This window comes from Falco rusticolus, chromosome Z (assembly GCF_015220075.1).
Source record: "Falco rusticolus isolate bFalRus1 chromosome Z, bFalRus1.pri, whole genome shotgun sequence".
NCBI lineage: Eukaryota > Metazoa > Chordata > Aves > Falconiformes > Falconidae > Falco > Falco rusticolus.
The window spans coordinates 76472619-76487234 of NC_051210.1; the positions used below are offsets into that span (position 1 = coordinate 76472619).

Genomic DNA, 14616 nt, shown 5'->3' on the forward strand with positions numbered 1-14616 from the left:
TTGTCCCACAGATCTGGGACAGTGATGGTAGGCAAGCTATCAGGAGGTTCTGCTGGCCAAAGAAATGCACATTAGAACTTTAAGAAGTGGTTTAATTAGCCAGCAAGTTTCCAGGAGACTCAGGAAGACATTCACAGTCCTCACAACAACAGAGAAGCAGAGTCTTGCTGAGACAATGAGGGACTTGCTTGCACGATGAATCCATGATTATCTTTCTCTCCACACATTCCTGCTTGTCCTTCTCACCTAGCTTAGGAGAGCTCTTTTCGAGAGAATTTCAAGGGCTGCTTTATTTGTTAGGAGACAAGGAGGCACTAATAAATTCCTCTGTGTGAGGTATTTAATTACATAATAATGTGTACACTAATCAAGGTAAATGTGTTTGTGAAAACACCTTGATATGGGAACAGTTAATCACCCAAGGCATTGCTTCTTAACACACCTTGGAAGTTAACTTAATTAAATTAATTAGAACAATGAAAAAATGAACTGTTTATTGGTCTACAATGGCCCGAAGCGAACGCTTTTCCACCAATGCTAGGAAATCTCCCAGACTGCAAGTAATTTTTCTTTTTTTTTTTCCAAAGCCTCCAGTTCTTTCACTTATGGTGACTTGTGAGGAGCCTGAAACTGATGACATTTTCCTCTACAGCCTTCACATCTGAACTGTCTCTGCAGGAACCACGTGATTTGTACCCAAAAGTACTGTACCTGATGCCAAGACCCAGAAAATGAACTTATCGGTGAGCTGATCTGTGTCACTCCATGCTAGTTAGAAAAGAACAGTTAATCCGCAGGGGATATGCTTGCTCACAATCAAAAGCCAACCGAGATGTGTGGAAAGACACCGTATTATCTCTAGTGAGCTTTGCACTGGATCTCACTATCCATTATCACTTTCTACCTCCAGATATTACATCCAGTACAGCCATTTGCTCTCCTGTTTTTCTGGTGGATCTGGCTGACAAATACAATTATGTTTTCCCCTGTGGCTTCAGCAAATTCTTGTTGACCACAACTTAGACAAACATACAGCTGGTCTACAGGAACGTGATTGTGTCTTTGGTCACACATATAGCTGCTGTTAGCTCTATGTGGACACCAAGGCTGACTTAAGCTGCAGATTCATGTATAATTTAAGATGCTGTCAAGACAACATTGATGTGGAAAAAAGCACACACACTCTTCTAAGCCTGTCTTCCCTGCTCTCTTTTATTCCCATCTTTAGCTCTGGAAAAAAACATTCTTACAGCGTTATGGAGAGATAGATCTACTAGACAAAATATATGTATTTTGCTTGCTGATCTTAAACCAAAAAAGCTCCTTGACCTGATTCCTAGTGGGGCTGCGCAAAGGTTAGCTTTAGCACAGAATGGGGAGGGCACACTACAGGAGATGGAAGGAGGGGCTGGGTGAGATTGCAGTGGGTATTCTTTGTGAAAGCAGTAGCTTATGCTGACTTAAATCATGCATGAAATTAATGCTGTAGCAAGTCATGCTGAGTGATGTAAGCAATGGGGTTGGAAGCCTAGCAGACAAATGGTTATTGATAACTTCTGCCATGCATTGACCTTTTGGAAGTGACCTAGATTACTCACTCTTGGACACCCAGGGGAGGCTGGTCAGGGACGGTGAGGCCCGTGGATGCCTCGGGACCCTGACACCTACTTGTTATCTGCTCCCAGATGAAGCGGAGGAGAAAGGGCTTCATCATTGCTACTAATTTGAAGTGGGGGTTAGTCTTTCAATCAAGAGAACAGCCCTTCTTCCTTCATCATGGTCTCCTGATTGTGTTTGTAAAAGGAAAATGTAGTTTCTGAGTAGACTAGTTTTAAAAAGAAGTTGTTATAAATACTCAAGACTCCAGGACCTCCTTGTTCTAGGCATTTTGCAAACGTTGAACAAAAGAATGGGCTTTGCTCCAAACTGCTGCTTTGGGGTCAGCCAAGATGCTTTGTAAACATGGGACTGGGTCCTTAAGTTTGCCAGTCTGCAGAGCAGAATGGGACTGTGCACTCAAAGATCCAACTTGGTGACCTTTCAAACCTGATGGTACAGACAGGACTGTATCTTGATAGGACAGAAATAGCAGGTTCCACTCCTCCATAGAAATTCTGCCTTTTGCAGCTCCCAAGAGTTTAGTAGCTGGTGCAACTGTCCCTTCAGAGCAAAACCAGCATTCGCCTTCAAATGGATTTCTTCACATTTTTCAACCTAGGAACTTGTGCAGATGCACAACTGGATCCAGAAAGAGGCTCGTTGTGTCAGTGTGGCTTTGCATCACAATTCACGTGTCCTGCTGCTCAGCTTTGCAGTTTAAATGCAGACCTCTGTTCATACATACAGATTCATCTCAGCTCTGCAGCTGACATGGCCAACATCAGCCCAAGGCTTTCCTATTGGCAAGTGCTGATGAGCCCTGTGATGTGGAGAACTTGATTTAGTGACCTGGAGTGTGTTACTGGCTGAGTCAAAGATGAAAGAATCCCACAAAAACCAACTGTGAAAAAAGTACTGGTATTTGCGAAGCCAATTAACGATTTTGATAGACAGTTTCTTCCTAGATAGCAGTTGTCTCTGCCAGCTATGCTTTGCTTATCAGGACCTTTTAAGGTATCTCTAACTAGTTTAAGAAATAAGGACTGTGAGGAAATGAAGTGCAGTACAGTTCTGGCCTTCATTTTTTTAACCATGTAAATGAATCTGCCACTGCAGTACCTCACTCCTGCTCTCACTCACCTGTATGATCCAGTCTGCCTCATTGTCACAACTCAAACACAGCATATGAAAAGAGGGGGAAAGAAGGCATTCCTTGAATATGTGACACCAGCGTTCTCTGCTTGCTTTGCCTAATCCTGGTTTGTTTTTTTTTTTTTCTGAAACCTCTGTTTCCTTCTACTTCCAGGTTTTATAAACACTGTTCTTCTATGCAGGTATTGTTTGTCCTCACTTTGATTTCTTTTTTTTTTTTTTTTTTGTCTTCTTCTTTATGTATGTTTTGTTTTCTTAGACATTTATTTGTTAGTTTGTGTGCATGTGCAAATGCGTTTATAATTTTCTCGGGACTCTTTCATCAGAACCTATTATCCCAAACCTATGTTGTTGCTATGTAACGAAGCCGTGCTGCTGTTTTGACATGGTTTTTCTTGCTTTATCTCTGTGCTTCTTTCATTTCTTAATTCTCTCTCTTCCAGGCATTTCTCTCTCCCTTCCTCTCCCCTGAAGAAGTCCAAGAGGCATATACTACATATGCACATGCACACACGCATACACGGGCACACATGCACACACAAATGCAAAGAAACACTAGGGGAAAAACACCCTTCAATTCTTCCTGTGCTGTTCGGTGACTTATTTATTTATTTTTGAGGTCTCTTCTGGAGCTGAAAAATAAGACACAACAAGGTGTGTGTTATGCTGAGATAACACATGCCTTTGGGGAAGTGTGAAACACAAGGCAAAGACGAGCGGCTTCAATGACCCAAGATGAGAGTTATCTTGTGGTAACACACACCTAGATGTGTCCCATTATGGCTGTGAAGGATGGGGATGGAGGAACTGGAAATAAAAGGAATCCTAGAACTTAGATTCCTTTTATTGTTGTTATTATTTTTAAGTTACTCTTCAGCATGTCCTGTCATTAAAAGGAGAGTAGGATTCCAGCCAATAATCCTGTGGGAAGCCCATTATAATCTGAAATAATAAATGCAGAGATGATAAAGCCAGAAGGGACACTCACATTCACTCTTCCTGTGGGTAGTTCCATATCACAATTTATTAAATGTCACCAAACTGCTCAGCATTGGATTAAATGTATTTGATTACGTACCTTCCCAAAAGGCATCCCTACCACTTCTGAAGACATGAGAACACAAGGAATCTATTACTTACTTGGGTAATTTGTTCTGATAGTTTATGACCCTTACTATTAAAAAGTTGTGCCTCCCTCCAAATTTGATTGTCTGGCAGTATGAATGTGTCAAGTCATTTGTGCTTCTTCTGTCATATTGCTTTAGATTAAACTACATATCCTACCTTGTCCTACCTATGTTTTAATCAAGTCACCTCCTGGTTTTCCTTTCAGAAAATTAAGTGAATTGAGTATCTTTAATCCTTCATTAAGAACATTTTTGAATCCATATGATAATTTTTAAGACTTCTTTATCCATTGCTTTATGTCAGCACCTTCATTTCTCAGGACTGTCACAACTCTAATCTCATTGGTATCATTTACAGAATGATTCTTGTTTATTCTCCAGTTTAGACACTGAATGAAAGTTTACATAGGCATATTACACACGTGTTTTTAAAAAATCAACGTGAGAATCCACAATGAGTTTCTGGTTTTCAAAAGCGTTCAGGGTCTTCTTTCTAAAGAAGGCAAAGAGGTTTTGGACCTTCCTTTTCAAGGTATGACCTTGGCATCTGTTGCAATGAAGCTTATGTTTATATGGTTGTCGTTTTTTGAGAAAGCCAAATGATTTCCCTGTCCCCATCATTACTTACCATCCTATCAATCTCTGCGTCATCTGCAGGTTTAAGCTGTAGCAATTTCTTATTTACTTATTGATGAAAATATTGAATAATGCTGCACCAATTACCGAACCACATTAGAAATAGCTCCCTCCTAAATCCTGGGATCATACAACACTGAGTGCTGCATTTTGAGATCTGACAGTTAGCCAGTTCTTAATCCATTTAGCATATGTTTTATTCATATTTTATGGTGATAATTTTTAAATTAGACTGTTTTTCAGTACTAAGTTAGATATAGCAAAACATACTGTAAAAAAGGATAGGATGAGAGGAGTCTTATGTTTTATTGACCCTTTCAGCTATCCAGGAAAAAAAAAAACCAACAACACAAGAGATTCCATCTATATTTGTTAGCTTTAATGACTGGCTTTTCTTTCTAAAACATCGAACTTTTGAAGTCATTGGAACTCATCAGAGATTTCAGCTAGTAGGCTGATCCAAGACAAAGGTAAGAGAAGATTGCTGCAGTCCTGCTTTTGGTACATGAACTCATCTGCTATCATGCGAAAATCTGTCTAACTATGATCTTAGAAACAACAGTTTTTCTGTGTGACCTGGGTAAATTGAATTCAGTTTTTGTTGTAGCAAATTGTGCTCAATACCCAGTAGAATGAAAACCTCGGATTAATAGATTTTAAGGCCGGAAGGGAACATTATGATTATGTGCTCTGACCTCTTGCATAGTGCCTGTCGTGGAATTTTAGACAGTAACTCTTGCCTTGGGCTCAGTATCTTGTGATGCATAACAGCCTATTACTACAGCAAGTGTTGGACTTCTTTGGTGCTGCCTACATGAGAGTCAACTGTTTTCAGCATCAGTTTGGGGGTAACTTGGGGGTGGCTTTGGAAATGGCTGTGAAATAACATATAGTTTAGCATATCTTTCACAAGGGAAGGTAGAACCTTTCATACTCCTTTACAGATATATATGTGTGTATGAGGGGGTATATAAATACATATAAATATACAAAAATATATAAATACATATAAATACTATATATATATATATATATATGTTTAAAACATAGAATCATAGAATCATGGAACTACAGAACAGTGCAGGTTGGAAAGAACCTACAAAGATCATCTGGTGCCACCACACTGTCCAATTGCATCTTGAAAAACTCAAGTGAAGGGACTCCACCATGTCCCTGGTGGCGGGGGCTGTTCCAGTGAACAATTGCTCCTACTGTAAAAAATTTCTTTCCTATATCCAGAGGAATCTATTCCGGGTGCAGCTTGCTCCCATTTACCTTTTTCTTCTCCCTGTGGCTCCTTGTGAAGAGAGAGCCTCTGTCCTTTTTGTAGCTACCCTTTAGGTACAGGAATACAGTGATAAGGTCCCCCCCTGAGTTTTCTTTTCGCCAGGGTGAAAGGACCTAACTCTTTCAGTCTTTCCTCATAGGGCAGCTTCTCCAGTTCTTTTGGTCATCTTTGTGGCCCTCCTTTGGATTCCCTCTGGTCTGTCCATATCTTTGTTGAACTATGGGGACCACAACCACAAGTGCTGCCTTAGAAGTGCTGAGTAGAGTGGGATGATCACATCTTTATATCTGCTAGTAATGGACCTGTGGATACAGCCCAGGATTCAATTTGCCTTTGTTGCTGCAGCAGTGCACTGCTGATTCATATTCAGCTTGTTGTCCACCAGGACCCCCAGATGCCTTTCATCAAGGTTGCTCCGCAGCCACACAGATCCTAGCTTGTACTGGGCTTTTTGGTTATGTCATCCCAGGATAATTAAATTTATTCAGTCTTAAATTTCTTTTGGAAAAAAAATAAAAATCTTCTCCATTACAATTCCTGTATTCTGGACAGCTAGTGTTCTCCATCCTATACGTGACGGAAAAGCCTCAGGACTTGACATGGCTCAGGGTGTGTCTACCTTGACAATTTAGTTTGGAACAGGAGTGTATTTCTGAAGTGACCTGAATCTTTCTCAATGACTACACTTTGCACAGAGTGAGTTTTGAGGGTGTGACCCGGGTCTTGTTTTGGACAAAACTGATCCCAGTCATAAAGTATAATAGAACAGCTAATGTGCCTCCTGTAGCTTGTGTTTATGAAAGTAGCCTAGGGCTAGTCTGAATAATAATAATAATAAAAAAAAAAACCAACAAAAAAAACAACAAAACCCAAAAGGTGTATGGTGTTGGTACTGGGCTTAGGGCAGCAGCTGATTCTGCATATCTACTAAAGTTGCATCACCCTGCTTGTTAATGTAAATGCATCCTCAGCTATCACCACATCACCTCATCCTGTGCATGGCTCTGAGGCTAAGTAACTACTCTGCAAACAGCGAGAGTCAGCTCCACTCCAGAAGCACTCCTTTAGCTTTATCTACAAGCCAATTGGCTTTGTTGGTCTCAGCCTGCACTGGGAGGAACCTGCTTTGAAGTCAGCCACAGGGCATGGTTTATCTACAGTCTGAATAATTATCTCATCAATAAATGAAAGCTGGATTTTTTTGCTGTGGTAGCTTTCTACCTTCAGCTCTTTAATGCCTTCACCTTTGGCATATCACAGGCAGGAATCTGGATATTTCCATTCATCTCATGCATGAGGACACACATCTAGAGGGTGTGAAGTTTTTCTTCCAGATTAAAACCTGATGGCACTGACTAGCAATGTCCTGGGGTACTCAGAAACTTGTTTCTAATACCTGCTTTTTACATTAAAATGAGAAACATGAAAGGTTAGGGTCTCAGAAACCCAGAACAGAATGAGATTTTCAATCTTGTGGTATTTTAAAGCTGTGTTTAGTGGTTAGTGAGTGGTCCATATGGAGCGTGTTACTCAACTATTTTTTAGGGTATCAGGGTATGCATCCAAGCTGACATCCTGATTGGTAGTCCCAACAGTTCATCTCCAGATCACCCGGGCACATATGGTGAACAAACTACATGCACTAGAGGTTAGGAAGACATAGATGGCAATTTTGATGCTGTGAGAAATGTGCTTTGTGAGCCAACTGAGGCTTTGAGCATTCTGTGGGACTGATGCACCTTATGTAACATAGAGATAACTGCTAACATTTTTACTGAGTGCCCTTTCCTCAAGGTCAATGAACTTGCTATTGCTTCACAGAGGAAAATTTAGGTCTCATATACTCCTCTTTTATTCTTCACTTGATTCTCAGGGTGCTGGTCAAGATGGCAGACTTTGCAAATATGAACAGAAGAAAAACACAGCAGGGATCTAATGAAGCAAATTCTTCAGCATGTAGCAGTAACGGATTTTTATACCAGTCCTAGCAAGGACTCTCACCGTGAACGGCGTGCACATTAACTTGCATTCCCAGGAACCTAAAACAAATTCTTTTGAACACAGTACTGGAAACAGGACAAGCTAAGGGGTGTCATTCTACTCACTAATAATGCCATATCCATTATTATCTTCAAATGCCCCTTTTAGAACTTTGCTGATCCCATTGAATATTCTGGGTAGCTGAGTTTTCAAAACATATTCATTCCCAGTAGAGCTCTATGCTCTGTTGATTGGCTGCCTCCTTTCCTGATCACGCTGTGAACTTTAGTGGATGAAATTTTATACATAATCATGCTGCATTCTTTGCTGATTGAGCCGCCTATTATCACTGTTTATATAGCTATTACATTCTGCGTTTCCCAGTCCAGTTGCAAGCTTGTTTTTCCCCAATATATTATGCAAAATAAACTGAACAGGAATTACAGTATTTCCAACCTGCTGTGTCTTCAGAATCTAAGATAGCAAAATGCTTAGGTTTTCTTTCAAATAGTAGGATAAATGCTTCTCCAAAGATTGAAGCTGCTGGTTATGGAAAGCTTGTGCCACTTACTGTATGCAAAATAGGGAGATTTACAAAGAAACTGATTGCATCTTTATTTGCTTTATCAAAGAATCTAAAACCATAGCTGAAACTATAGAAAATGCACTTTAGTGGTCTTAAAACAAATGATATCCCCAACAGATTTGTCGACAGCTTAGCACATAAGCCCAGACTGCTGAAGCAAAAAGCATCTGGAATTTCTACTGCTAGAATATGCACCTTAATAAGGAAAAGATTCAAAAGTTCAATGCCTGAATTGTACAGCTTGGTCAGCGGAGTTTTGCAGCTGAACAAGCGTTGTCTGTGCAGCTGGCTTTGCCAAAAATAAATAAATAAGGGGAATGAATAAACCGGCACTGAAAAATATGAATCTTCCCTAATAATAAAATATGCAAAAATGATAGTAAACTCTCTCCATTTATTAAATTCAATTATGCCTCTCAATCAGCAAAGTGTGCAACAACTGCACTCAAGAAGGGCGTCACTAAATCAGGGGAAGATACAGCCCAATCAGGAAAATTTAACAACTCGATCATTAAATTAGGCAACACTACCAGAACCAAGGTAAATAAAAAGAAGATAAACTGTACAGGCTGATCTTTGCAGGCTAAAACGGTGAGAGGGAGACTGAAAAGACACCATTGGATAATAAATAGGTCAGTCTCCTGGGGGACTAGACCTTTAGGTGATGTAAATAATTATTGCTTTAATGAAGTCACTGGAGCTGTATCTGTTCTTCTAAAGTAAATACCTGGTACAACAATTGCGTTGTGACTCTTTCTTTATACAATATTAGCTCCTTTGTAAGCTGATGATAACTGCTACTGCTACCTACCCCCATCAGGACCCTACTGTGACAGGTGCTCTAAAGGCAAGCAAGGAACTGATGTTTAGTTCTTACTTATGTAGTAGTGCTCTTTTCCTTCTTTCCCCAATTAATTTTTTGTTTAAAAAAAAAAGTCAAAAGTGTCGGATGTACACAAATGTAAAAATATTCCACCAGTGCTATGCAAAAGATCAGCCTTCACGCTCAAATGTTTTATGCCAGCCTTGAAACATCAAATGACTCTGCAGGGCAGCTCGGTGTAGGCGTTACAAATGGCTATGCGGGCCTAACACGTGTAACGGGAAAGAATTAAATACAAAGAAAAAAGCAGTGACTTGAAGGTGGTGATTCCTGGAAACGAAAAGAAAGTTTGCTATTGATATGAATGGGAGATTGACAGTCCAAGCAGGCCTGCTGATAATTTTTTAGCCTCTCTAATCAGACAACCTGTTGTAGGATGGTGTGTCTGGAAAGTGATTAGAGGGCCCTTGGATACTACTGCAATGAAGAGAAAATCATAAAAATAGATAAGATGATATCAGATCTTGTATAGCAGGAAAGTCTTACAGGCAGTATTGTCAATAAATATATGAAATTTTACCACTAATTTCTGAGATAAATCTGACCTGTTAATGATGGCTGCAAAGTGAACATGACCCTGCACCATAAGAGCTCAGTAGACTGGGCTGGAGAGTTTGCAGTCTACTAGACAGATCAGGTGAAAGGGTTAAAAGATACCAGGGGATCATGTGGCCAAATTGAGGAACAAGTGTAAGTCCATGGCAAAGCTGCTGATTCACGCTGTCCTGACTTGGTCACAAACTTTCATAGTCCTGTAACGCAGGACTCACTAGGTGGCCATTCACTAACCTGTGTCAGTTGTTTGCTGTCAGTCGTCACTGATCGGCGTCCTGTCCATTTGTGAGGACTGGAAGTCTGGATATTTACTCAGGGCCTTTGGTGGGTGCATATGAGTTTTTCTAGCCTGTGTCAATATATCATTGCTATTCTCTTTACCCGTATCAAGTAGGCTAAAGGCAATCTGTTCTGAAATCATGTCTCCGTTTTGCTGGGTAGACATATGCTTAGTCAGATCCTTAAGGAAAGCTGCCACTAATACAGTGTATGGAGGAGCTGAAGCTGCTGAGCATTACAGGTGTTTATTTAACCTTGGCATACATGGGAAAACCATAATGATTTGTTTTGTACCTGAAGCCCCAGAGAGGATTATGCTGCCTGTCTACTGTCTGTATGTGAGGTGTATGAGCAAGGCAACTTAAAAGCCACAGCCAGTTCCTGTGCTTCATCAGGATCAAACATTTCAATTAAAATACTAACTTTTAAACATTAACAGTAGTCTGAAATAATTATAAAATAATGTTCCCTGTGGCCATTATATCCTTAAGCGAGATGTAATTTCTGCTGTTAGTGTTCTCAGCACTATTTTTCCAGCTTTCTTCTTTACAATTCTTTTCAATAAATTCAGTACTCTTGAAAATAAGATACTAATTAAAACAGCACAAGAAGGAAGGTGCTAAAGAACACTAAAGCACAGACATGCATAAATCATAGAATCATAAGAATCATTTAGGTTGGAGAAGACCTTTAAGTTCATCAAGTCCAACCGTTAACCCAGGACGGCCAAGTCCATCTCTAAACCATGTCCCCCAGCACCACATCTACATGTTTTTTAAACACCTCCAGGGATGGTGATTCCACCACCTCCCTGGGCAGCCTGTTCCAATGCTTCATCACCCTTTCAGTAAAGAAATTTTTCCTAATATCCAATCTAAACCTCCCCTGGTGTAAGTTGAGGCCATCTCCTCTTTTCCTGTTGCTTGCTATCTGGGAAGAGAAACCTACCCCCATGTGTCTACACCCTCCTGTCAGGCAGCTGCAGGGAGCCACAAGGTCCCCCCGAGCCTCCTCCTCTCCAGGCTGACCCCCCCAGTTCCCCCAGCCGCTCCCCACCAGCCCTGTGCCCCAGCCCCGGCACCAGCCCCCTGCCCGTCTCTGGACACGCTGCAGCCCCTCTGCGTCCCCCTGGCAGTGAGGGGCCCAACCTGAACACAGGAGTCGAGGGGCGGCCTCGCCAGTGCCCAGTGCAGGGGGACAGCACTGCCCTGGCCCTGCTGGCCACGCTGTTCCCGGCACCAGCCAGGATGCTGCTGGCCTCCTTGGCCACCTGGGCACATGGCTGGCTCATGTTCAGCTGGCCACAACCAGGATCCACTGGTCCTTTTTTGCCAGCTCTTCCCCCAGTCCATAGCACTGCATGGGGTTGTTGTGATCCAAGGGCAGGACCCGGCACTGAGCCTGGTTGAACCTCATACAACTGGCCTCAGCCCATCGGTCCAGGCTGCCCAGACCCCTCTGCCGAGCCTCCTGACCTCCAGCAGGTGAACACTCTCCCCCAGCTTGGTGTTGTCTGTGAACTTACTGAGGGTGCACTTGATCCCCTCCTGCAGATCATCGATAAAGACATTAAACAGGCTGGGCCCCAGCACCGAGCCTGGGGAACACCACCCCTGACCAGCTGCCAGCTGGATGTAACCCCATTCCCCACTATTCTTTGGGCTCAGCCACCCAGCCAGCTTGTTACCCAGTTTATAGTATACATGTCCAAGCCATGAGTAGCCATGTGCACACACATGCATATATAAACATGAAAAAGATGTCTGTATGCACACAAGCGTGCAGAAGCTCTCCTAACACTTTCTATTCTGGATGGTCTCATCACACACTATATTCTACAGGTCATGGGGCCATAACAGAAATATATGCACAGTCGACATTCAGATGTCACAAAGTGGTAGATGTCTGAAGGAACCATAGCCTCAGAAGCTGACAGAGGTATAATTCACAGGAGTTTAACAGGGCTTTGAGAGATACAATGTCTTTGCATCTTCTGCATGCTTCCCATGGTTAATTCCTGTTCTGCCCCCACTAAAGTCTATAGGTGAAATACCCAACACCCCTGGGGCAGATCTGGGTGCTCAGGAGACATTGATTTGCCAAACACACAGGCATGTGCTTCAGAGCCACTGACTTCAATAAGAACTGCCCACTTGTTCTCAGCTTTTATTGAAGCCAATGGCTCTGAAGCACATGCCTGCATGCTCTGCAGAGACAAAACCTGAGGAACTGTCATGTTCTGAGGCTGATTCAGATACAAGCACACAGAGCCCTTAAATTGATATAAAAATCCTACAAAACATAGACACACACGTTTCACCACTTTATCATCCTTGAAAATCAAGGCATTGTGAAACAAAACAGCTTCTATATAATGCTGGATAATAGATGAAAAGGTAAAATACATATGATATGACACACTTTTACCTGAAATTGTTCCTTAAGGAGCATTTGGCCTTTACTTAATGGTGCAACAACTTGTTATAAGAAGATGTGGAAATTTGTTTATTTATTCAATTACTTATTAGAAGGTATCGTTATTTAATTTCTGAAGTGTCACAATAAGAACACAGAGGACTGGGGAGCATTTGCCCTGTTTTTACATATGGTAAGAGGAAAATTTATATGTATGTTTGGGGAAGGATACTTAAAAAATGTAAAATGTTTCATTAAACAGCAGTTTACCTCAGCTGTTAATTTCATTTTTATACTTTACAGAAAGGAAAGTGCTGCCAATAGCTGTTCAAGGCAGCTGATGTCTTATTTAAGGTTGTTAGCTGCAAATGGATGATCATACATGTCCATTGTTAGGCAGTTTGCAAAGCCTCCTCAGGCTGGCTGTCAGCATTGGAAACATCTGAAGACCTTCGTAACGCCCAGTTCACTGCAGTGACTCAGTCTTTGCAACAATTAATGAATCGAGTAGCAACATCACAATATCATTAGTGCCAGGAGAAAGGGTGTAATTCATATCACAAAATGTAGATGTGTATATATGAGGTGGTCATTTCAGGGCTTCCTTACCTCAGTGGGCGGAAACACATTTAGATAATGTAGTTATATAAAATGGTGTATTAGAATTGTGGGGTTTTTTTGAAAATGATTTCTTTAAACCAATACAAAAAATTGCCATGACAGCCACTTTGGAAGCAAAAGGTCAGAGTAAATATTTCAGTGAAAACTCTCTGGGATGAATACAGATTAATTATACTTCCCTTAAGCCTCCTCTCCTTCTTACCTCTCTCCTATACACAACATAAATCCTTCTTACTCTAAGGGAAAATTGCTTATATTACGGGAAGATTGTGATGAACATTTTGACCAGCTGTGTTTTGCATCACCTGATCGATCAGTTTATATATACATATATATATTATATGATATATATATTATATGATATAACAGGCACAAGCTCTGCCATTGCTTCAGGACTAAGCATTTCTTGTTAGAAGATGGTTTAGGCTATATTAAACTTTTTTTCTGCATGTCATACAAATCCTCTGAATTTACTGGTATTTAAACATGTTCCTAAAGGACAGCTTTTGGTTTCAGTGTTCTTCTGAATGGGATTTTCTGCTACTTAGGTTTGTAAAAGCATTGATTTTGTAAAAAATAATGTTAACTGACCACCTAATTAAACCTTAGCTTTCTGAGTCCCCACAAGAGGGCTGAATCCTTGTTCGGATTCATTTTGGTGTGCTAACTTTTAAGTACTTCAGTTTGCAGCTTGGTAATGTTCTCTTAGCTTAATATGTGTGTGATTTTAATGATGTCCTCTGTATTCATGTATTGTACATTTAGAAGGCCTTTTTTAAAACAGATACTGGTCTGAACAGTAATTTATTGTTACAGTACCTCATAAACTGTTTCTCAGAAATACAGAGCAATTTTAAAAGGAATAATTTTTCAAAGTAATTCTTGTTTGACCATGTCCCTTCCAGTATGAAAAAGCATAATTACTTCATTTTTTCATGCGACCTAACCTCAAACTGTCTTTAGAAAATATTACTTTTACAAAGTATGTATGCAATTTCTTTAAAATATATTTTTTAAGATGTTCCTTTAATGAGAATCTGCGTGCAAAATTTATACTGTACGTTACTATCATTATATATCTAATTGGATAAGAGCACAGAAATGGGAAATGGAATTTTTCTGTAAGCTGAGAAAAAGCATGTATGTTTCCGGGTGTAAAGTATTTAACTGTATTAACCTGCAGCTGTGTAATTGTATTGCCAAGCCAAACAGGCAATCTTACAGTCATTGATAATTAATCTTGCAATTTAATTCTAGATCTCTGCATTTACTGTTCCATTTTCCTTATTACTGAATGTTATATTTCCTTCTTTGAACAGTCCCTATATAAGTAGTACCTTTCATGTAAGGACTTTACTCCAGTGTATAAAGAATAACATGTAATAGTATCATAAGATGGTAAGGACAGGATTTATCTCACCCACCTTTGGTTGCCTGAAAATTAGGTACTTGGTCTAAGCTAGATAGCTGGACTCTTTATATTCAGCTGAGAGGA

General features: G+C 40.6%; 1 long non-coding RNA gene across 1 annotated transcript; it reads left to right on the forward strand.

The window, feature by feature from the left end:
- Positions 1–4877: 4877 nt before the first annotated feature.
- LOC119141518 lies at positions 4878–9107 on the forward strand. Its single transcript, XR_005101944.1, has 2 exons — positions 4878–4984; positions 7676–9107. It is a non-coding gene; the product is annotated as an uncharacterized LOC119141518 (long non-coding RNA).
- Positions 9108–14616: the final 5509 nt, after the last annotated feature.